Genomic DNA, 9,049 nt, shown 5'->3' with positions numbered 1-9,049 from the left:
GAAATGTTGCTTAAAAAATTGAGCACTTTTTCGGCGCCGCCCCCATCCAAAAGATACATGAGGGGGTTGCCAGAAGGGGGATGTGCCCCCTTCTGTTAGGGGGGTTTTGAAGGGGGGCGGAGTCCCCCTCATCGCCAAGAAAATTTTGGACTTGTGAGAGGCTAAAAATGACCCCAGGTCGATCATAATGTAACGTGTAACCAACGCTGAAAAGCCTTTGACTGTAATCTCAATCCCTTGAGAAGTTGCAGCACTTTGAAATAAAATTTTGATGGAAAAAATCGAGGCAAAATAGTGATTTTTGGCAATTTTGAGATGCCCCCTTGTTGCCATGGTAACAGGAAATTTAAGACTGAGCATGTCGTTACAAAGGCAATGGTCCAGTCAACATTTGTGTGCCAAGTTTGATTAGTATTGAAGCATTTTTCCATAGTTTCATAGCAGTTTGAACTTGTAACAGGAGGCTTTTCAGTGAAAACGGCCATTTTCCACAATATGCTCATGGGGGAAAGGGTTAAGAACAACTTAAGCATGTACATAAAAGTACTGGGAACATGGTATTTTAAAGGTATTATAAGTAGATTTCAACAATAATAAATGAATGATTTCAAAAAAAAAAAAAAAAAAAAAAAAAAAAATGGGTCAAAGACAGAAAAGGTCGGGTTGCATTTCTATACCAAATATCATGATGCTGTAAATGTTTTTGAAAAATATTTACCACTGACCATTAATGTGGAAAATTTAAATAAGACAGTTAACAGGAAGTGGATGAATGAAAGACTTGAAATCGAATCCCACAGTATAAGACCATGTGTCAATGCTGTTTGTCAAATATCAAGAGCCTGTGATAAGTAGTTGCTAAAAAATCTGTCACAAAAATTTCCTACCATTGACCATTAATGTTGAAAAATTTAACGGTAAATGGGGCTTGGTGAGCGACAGACCTGAAATCAAATCCGACGGTATGGGACCACGTCAATACTGTATACCAAATATCAAGAGGCTGAGATAAGTTGGTATGGAAGACAAAACTATGAAACTAAGAAATCGTTTTGTTTACATAAATTCCATGAATAAGTTCAAGGTGGGGGTGGGGGGGGGGGGGGGGTAATTCTGGAAATAGTCATGCTTGTCACACACAACATATGTGTAAGGATAAGAAATATAAAACAAGAGGGCCATGATGGCCCAAAGTCGCTCACCTGTATATAGGCCCCCGGAGCGGGGCCAGTTTAAACCCCCAGGGCTTTTTATTGAACAATCTTGGTTGACACCCATTCGAAGATGTTTCATTGCTAAACATCTAAGGTCTAGCTAGTTGGGTTTTTTAAAAAGAAGATTTTTTTCAAGTTTTTTTCTTTACACATATAGTTAAAAACAATGACACACCTGGGGCAGGACCAGTTTTTGATCCCACGGCTTTTATTTGAACAATCTTTGTAGACACTTACTAGACAATGTTTCATGTCTTAATATCAGAACTCTTGCTATTCAGGTTTTTTTCGAAGAAAATTTTTAAGTATTTGCTATACACATATAAGGAAAAAATGAATGAACCCCGGGGCGGGGCAATTTTGACCCCAGGCTTTTATTTGAACAAACTTGGAAGACACTTGCTAGAAGATGTTTCATGCTTAGTATCTAAACTCTAGCTATTTGATTTTTTCATCAAAAAAGATCTTTTAAGTTTTTGTTATATGCATATAAGGAAAATGAATGACCCCCAGGGCGGGGCCAATTTTGACCCCTGGGCTCTTATTTGAACGAACTTGGTAGACATCCATTAGAACATATTTTCATGCTAAATATCTTAGCTCTAGCTCTTTACATTCTTTAAAAGAATTTTTTTAAGTTTTTTACTATGTGCATATAGGGAAAATCAATGACCCCCCCCCCCCCCCATGGGGCGGGACCAATTTTGACCACAGGGCTTTTATTTGAACAAACTTGGTAGACAACCCATTAGAAGATGTTTCATGCTAAATATCTAAGCTCTCTAGCTCTTGGCAGTTCTTTAAAAGAAGATTTTTTTTAAGTTTTCACTATATACATATAGGGAAAATCAATGACCCCCGGGGCCGATTTTAATTCTAGAAAAAAAATTTAGAACAATTTGGTTTTTGGACCTATAGGTGATACCATAGACCAAATATCAAAGCTCTAGGCCATTTACTTTCAGACCCAGAAGATTTTTTCAAGTTTTCACTATATGTATGTAATGAGAATAATGACCCCCCGGCCATTATTTGAACAATCTTGGATAGAGGTCTACTACACAATGTTTTTGTGCCAAAATATCTAATCTGTAGCCTTTGCCAAATCAGAGAAGAAGATTTTTTAGATTTTACTATATACATATAAGGAAAAAACCTATGACCCCCCCCAGGGGGCCAATTTTGACACTAGGGACAAAATTTTGAAAACAACTTTGGGAGAGGACCCATAAGGATACCATTATACCAAAAATCGATGTTTTTTGAAAATCCTTTCTGGCCCTATGACCTACATATGCAAACATATGCCAAGAAAATTTTTGGACTTGTGAGAGGCTTAAAATGACCCCAGGTCGATCATAATGTAACGTGTAACCAACGCTGAAAAGCCTTTGACTCTATCTCAATCCTTGAGAAGTTGCAGCACTTTGAAATAAATTTTTTGATTTGGAAAAAATCGAGGCAAAATAGTGATTTTGGCAATTTTGAGATGCCCCCTTGTTTGCCATGGTAACAGGAAATTTAAGACTGAGCATGTCGTTACAAAGGGCAATGGTCCAGTCAACATTTGTGCCAATTTTTTGATTAGTATTGAAGCATTTTTTCATAGTTTCATAGCAGTTTGAACTTGTAACAGGAGGCTTTTCAGTGAAAACGGCCATTTTCCACAATATGCTCATGGGGGAAGGGTTTAAGAACAAACTTAAGCATGTACATAAAAAGTACTGGGAAATGGTATTTTAAAGGTATTATAAGTAGATTTCAACAATAATAAATGAATGATTCAAAATAAAAAAAAAAAAAAAAAAAAAATGGGTCAAAGACAGAAAAGGTCGGGTTGCCATTTCTATACCAAAATATCATGATGCTGTAATGTTTTGAAAAATATTTACCACTGACCATTTAATGTGGAAAATTTAATAAGGACAGTTAACAGGGAAGTGGATGAATGAAAGACTTGAAATCGAATCCCACAGTATAAGACCATGGTGTTCAATGCTGTTTGTCAAATATCAAGAGCCTGTGATAAGTAGTTGCTAAAAAATCTGTCATCAAAAATTTCCTACCATTGACCATTAATGTTTGAAAATTTAACGGTAAATGGGGGCTTGGTGAGCGACAGACCTGAAATCAAATCCGACGGTATGGGACCACGTCAATACTGTATACCAAATATCAAGAGGCTGAGATTAAGTTGGTATGGAAGACAAAAACTATGAAACTAAGAACGTTTGTTTACATAAAATTCCATGAATAAGTTCAAGGTGGGGGGTGGGTGGGGGTGGGGAAATTCTGGGGAAATAGTCATGCTTGTCACACAAACATATGTGTAATGATAAGAAATATAAAACAAGAGGGCCATGATGGCCCAAAGTCGCTCAAAACCTGTATATAGGCCCCCGGAGCGGGGCAGTTTAAAACTCCAGGGCTTTTATTTGAACAATCTTGGTTGACACCCATTCGAAGATGTTTCATGCTAAACATCTAAGGTCTAGCTAGTTGGGTTTTTTTTAAAAGAAGATTTTTTTCAAGTTTTTTTTTTTACACCATATAGTTTAAAAAACAATGACCACACCTGGGGCAGGACCAGTTTTGATCCACGGCTTTTATTTGAACAATCTTTGTAGACACTTACTAGACAATGTTTCATGCTTAATATCAGACTCTTGCTATTCAGGTTTTTTCGAAGAAAATTTTTAAGTATTTGCTATACACATATAAGGAAAATGAATGAAAACCCCGGGGCGGGGCAATTTTGACCCCAGGGCTTTTATTTTGAACAAACTTGGAAGACACTTGCTAGAAGATGTTTCATGCTTAGTATCTAAACTCTAGCTATTTGATTTTTTCATCAAAAAAAGATCTTTTAAGTTTTTGTTATATGCATATAAGGAAAATGAACTGACCCCCAGGGCGGGGCCAATTTTGAACCCCTGGGCTCTTATTTGAACGACTTGGTAGACATCCATTAGAACATATTTCATGCTAAATATCTTAGCTCTAGCTCTTTACATTCTTTAAAAGAATTTTTTTTTAAGTTTTTACTATGTGCATATAGGGAAAATCAATGACCCCCTGGGGCGGGACCAATTTTGACCACAGGGCTTTTTTTTGAACAAACTTGTAGACAACCATTAGAAGATGTTTCATGCTAAATATCTAAGCTCTTAGCTCTTTGGGTTCTTTAAAAGAAGATTTTTTTTAAGTTTTCACTATATACATATAGGGAAATCAATGACCCCCGGGGCCGATTTTAATTCTAGGAACAAAATTAGAACAGTTTGGTTTTGGACCTATAGGTGATACCATAGACCAAATATCAAAGCTCTAGGCCATTTACTTTCAGACCAGAAGATTTTTCAAGTTTTCACTATATGTATGTAATGAGAATCAATGACCCCCGGCCATTATTTGAACAATCTTGATAGAGGTCTACTACACAATGTTTTGTGCCAAATATCTAATCTGTAGCCTTTGCCAAATCAGAGAAGAAGATTTTTTTAGATTTTACTATATACATATAAGGAAAAACCTATGACCCCCCCCCCCAGGGCGGGCCAATTTTGACACTAGGGACAAAATTTGAACAACTTTGGTAGAGGACCCATAAGGATACCATATACCAAAAATCGATGTTTTTTGAAATCCTTTCTGGCCCTATGACCTACATATGCAACATATGCCAAGAAAATTTTGGACTTGTGAGAGGCTTAAAATGACCCCAGGTCGATCATAATGTAACGTGTAACCAACGCTGAAAAGCCTTTGACTCTATCTCAATCCCTTGAGAAGTTGCAGCACTTTGAAATAAATTTTGATGGAAAAAATCGAGGCAAAATAGTGATTTTTGGCAATTTTGAGATGCCCCCTTGTTGCCATGGTAACAGGAAATTTAAGACTGAGCATGTCGTTACAAAGGCAATGGTCCAGTCAACATTTGTGCCAATTTTGATTAGTATTGAAGCATTTTTCATAGTTTCATAGCAGTTTGAACTTGTAACAGGAGGCTTTTCAGTGAAAACGGCCATTTTCCACAATATGCTCATGGGGGAAAGGGTTAAGAACAACTTAAGCATGTACATAAAAAGTACTGGGAACATGGTATTTTAAAGGTATTATAAGTAGATTTCAACAATAATAAATGAATGATTTCAAAATAAAAAAAAAAAAAAAAAAAATGGGTCAAAGACAGAAAAGGTCGGGTTGCATTTCTATACCAAATATCATGATGCTGTAATGTTTTGAAAAATATTTACCACTGACCATTAATGTGGAAAATTTAAATAAGACAGTTAACAGGAAGTGGATGAATGAAAGACTTGAAATCGAATCCCACAGTATAAGACCATGTGTCAATGCTGTTTGTCAAATATCAAGAGCCTGTGATAAGTAGTTGCTAAAAAATCTGTCACAAAAATTTCCTACCATTGACCATTAATGTTGAAAATTTAACGGTAAATGGGGCTTGGTGAGCGACAGACCTGAAATCAAATCCGACGGTATGGGACCACGTCAATACTGTATACCAAATATCAAGAGGCTGAGATAAGTTGGTATGGAAGACAAAACTATGAAACTAAGAACGTTTGTTTACATAAATTCCATGAATAAGTTCAAGGTGGGGGTGGGGGGGGGTAATTCTGGAAATAGTCATGCTTGTCACACAACATATGTGTAATGATAAGAAATATAAACAAGAGGGCCATGATGGCCCAAAGTCGCTCACCTGTATATAGGCCCCCGGAGCGGGGCCAGTTTAAACCCCAGGGCTTTTATTTGAACAATCTTGGTTGACACCCATTCGAAGATGTTTCATGCTAAACATCTAAGGTCTAGCTAGTTGGGTTTTTTAAAAGAAGATTTTTTCAAGTTTTTTTCTTTACACATATAGTTAAAAACAATGACACACCTGGGGCAGGACCAGTTTTGATCCCACGGCTTTTATTTGAACAATCTTTGTAGACACTTACTAGACAATGTTTCATGCTTAATATCAGAACTCTTGCTATTCAGGTTTTTTCGAAGAAAATTTTTAAGTATTTGCTATACACATATAAGGAAAATGAATGACCCCCGGGGCGGGGCAATTTTGACCCCAGGGCTTTTATTTGAACAAACTTGGAAGACACTCGCTAGAAGATGTTTCATGCTTAGTATCTAAACTCTAGCTATTTGATTTTTTCATCAAAAAAGATCTTTTAAGTTTTTGTTATATGCATATAAGGAAAATGAATGACCCCCAGGGCGGGGCCAATTTTGACCCCTGGGCTCTTATTTGAACGAACTTGGTAGACATCCATTAGAACATATTTCATGCTAAATATCTTAGCTCTAGCTCTTTACATTCTTTAAAAGAATTTTTTTAAGTTTTTACTATGTGCATATAGGGAAAATCAATGACCCCCTGGGGCGGGGCCAATTTTGACCACAGGGCTTTTATTTGAACAAACTTGGTAGACAACCATTAGAAGATGTTTCATGCTAAATATCTAAGCTCTCTAGCTCTTTGGGTTCTTTAAAAGAAGATTTTTTAAGTTTTCACTATATACATATAGGGAAAATCAATGACCCCCGGGGCCGATTTTAATTCTAGGAACAAAATTAGAACAAGTTTGGTTTTGGACCTATAGGTGATACCATAGACCAAATATCAAAGCTCTAGGCCATTTACTTTCAGACCAGAAGATTTTTCAAGTTTTCACTATATGTATGTAATGAGAATCAATGACCCCCCGGCCATTATTTGAACAATCTTGATAGAGGTCTACTACACAATGTTTTGTGCCAAATATCTAATCTGTAGCCTTTGCCAAATCAGAGAAGAAGATTTTTTTAGATTTTACTATATACATATAAGGAAAAACCTATGACCCCCCCAGGGCGGGCCAATTTTGACACTAGGGACAAAATTTGAACAACTTTGGTAGAGGACCCATAATGATACCATATACCAAAAATCGATGTTTTTTGAAATCCTTTCTGGCCCTATGACCTACATATGCAACATATGCCAAGAAAATTTTGGACTTGTGAGAGGCTAAAAATGACCCCAGGTCGATCATAATGTAACGTGTAACCAACGCTGAAAAGCCTTTGACTCTATCTCAATCCCTTGAGAAGTTGCAGCACTTTGAAATAAATTTTGATGGAAAAAATCGAGGCAAAATAGTGATTTTTGGCAATTTTGAGATGCCCCCTTGTTGCCATGGTAACAGGAAATTTAAGACTGAGCATGTCGTTACAAAGGCAATGGTCCAGTCAACATTTGTGCCAAGTTTGATTAGTATTGAAGCATTTTTCATAGTTTCATAGCAGTTTTGAACTTGTAACAGGAGGCTTTTCAGTGAAAACGGCCATTTTCCACAATATGCTCATGGGGAAAGGGTTAAGAACAACTTAAGCATGTACATAAAAAGTACTGGGAACATGGTATTTTAAAGGTATTATAAGTAGATTTCAACAATAATAAATGAATGATTTCAAAATAAAAAAAAAAAAAAAAAATGGGTCAAAGACAGAAAAGGTCGGGTTGCATTTCTAAATACCAAATATCATGATGCTGTAATGTTTTTTGAAAAATATTTACCACTGACCATTAATGTGGAAAATTTAAATAAGACAGTTAACAGGAAGTGGATGAATGAAAGACTTGAAATCGAATCCCACAGTATAAGACCATGTGTCAATGCTGTTTGTCAAATATCAAGAGCCTGTGATAAGTAGTTGCTAAAAAATCTGTCACAAAAATTTCCTACCATTGACCATTAATGTTGAAAATTTAACGGTAAATGGGGCTTGGTGAGCGACAGACCTGAAATCAAATCCGACGGTATGGGACCACGTCAATACTGTATACAAATATCAAGAGGCTGAGATAAGTTGGTATGGAAGACAAAACTATATGAAACTAAGAACGTTTGTTTACATAAATTCCATGAATAAGTTCAAGGTGGGGGTGGGGGGGTAATTCTGGAAATAGTCATGCTTGTCACACAACATATGTGTAATGATAAGAAATATAAACAAGAGGGCCATGATGGCCCAAAGTCGCTCACCTGTATATAGGCCCCCGGAGCGGGCCAGTTTAAACCCCAGGGCTTTTATTTGAACAATCTTGGTTGACACCCATTCGAAGATGTTTCATGCTAAACATCTAAGGTCTAGCTAGTTGGGTTTTTTAAAAGAAGATTTTTTCAAGTTTTTTTTCTTTACACATATAGTTAAAAACAATGACACCTGGGGCAGGACCAGTTTTGATCCCACGGCTTTTTCTTTGAACAATCTTTGTAGACACTTTACTAGACAATGTTTCATGCTTAATATCAGAACTCTTGCTATTCAGGTTTTTTTCGAAGAAAATTTTAAGTATTTGCTATACACATATAAGGAAAATGAATGAACCCCGGGGCGGGGGCAATTTTGACCCCAGGGCTTTTATTTGAACAAACTTGGAAGACACTTACTAGAAGATGTTTCATGCTTAGTAATCTAAACTCTAGCTATTTGATTTTTTCATCAAAAAAGATCTTTTAAGTTTTTGTTATATGCATATAAGGAAAATGAATGACCCCCAGGGCGGGGCCAATTTTGACCCCTGGTCTCTTATTGAACGAACTTGGTAGACATCCATTAGAACATATTTCATGCTAAATATCTTAGCTCTAGCTCTTTACATTCTTTAAAAGAATTTTTTAAGTTTTTACTATGTGCATATAGGGAAAATCAATGACCCCCTGGGCGCGGGGCCAATTTTGACCACAGGGCTTTTATTTGAACAAACTTGGTAGACAACCATTAGAAGATGTTTCATGCTAAATATCTAAGCTCTCTAGCTC

The sequence above is a fragment of the Ruditapes philippinarum genome, unplaced genomic scaffold (genome assembly GCF_026571515.1).
Source record: "Ruditapes philippinarum isolate M1 unplaced genomic scaffold, ASM2657151v2 ctg15509_1_1_1_1, whole genome shotgun sequence".
NCBI classification, from domain to species: Eukaryota; Metazoa; Mollusca; class Bivalvia; order Venerida; family Veneridae; genus Ruditapes; species Ruditapes philippinarum.
This window is presented reverse-complemented; position numbering follows the sequence as displayed.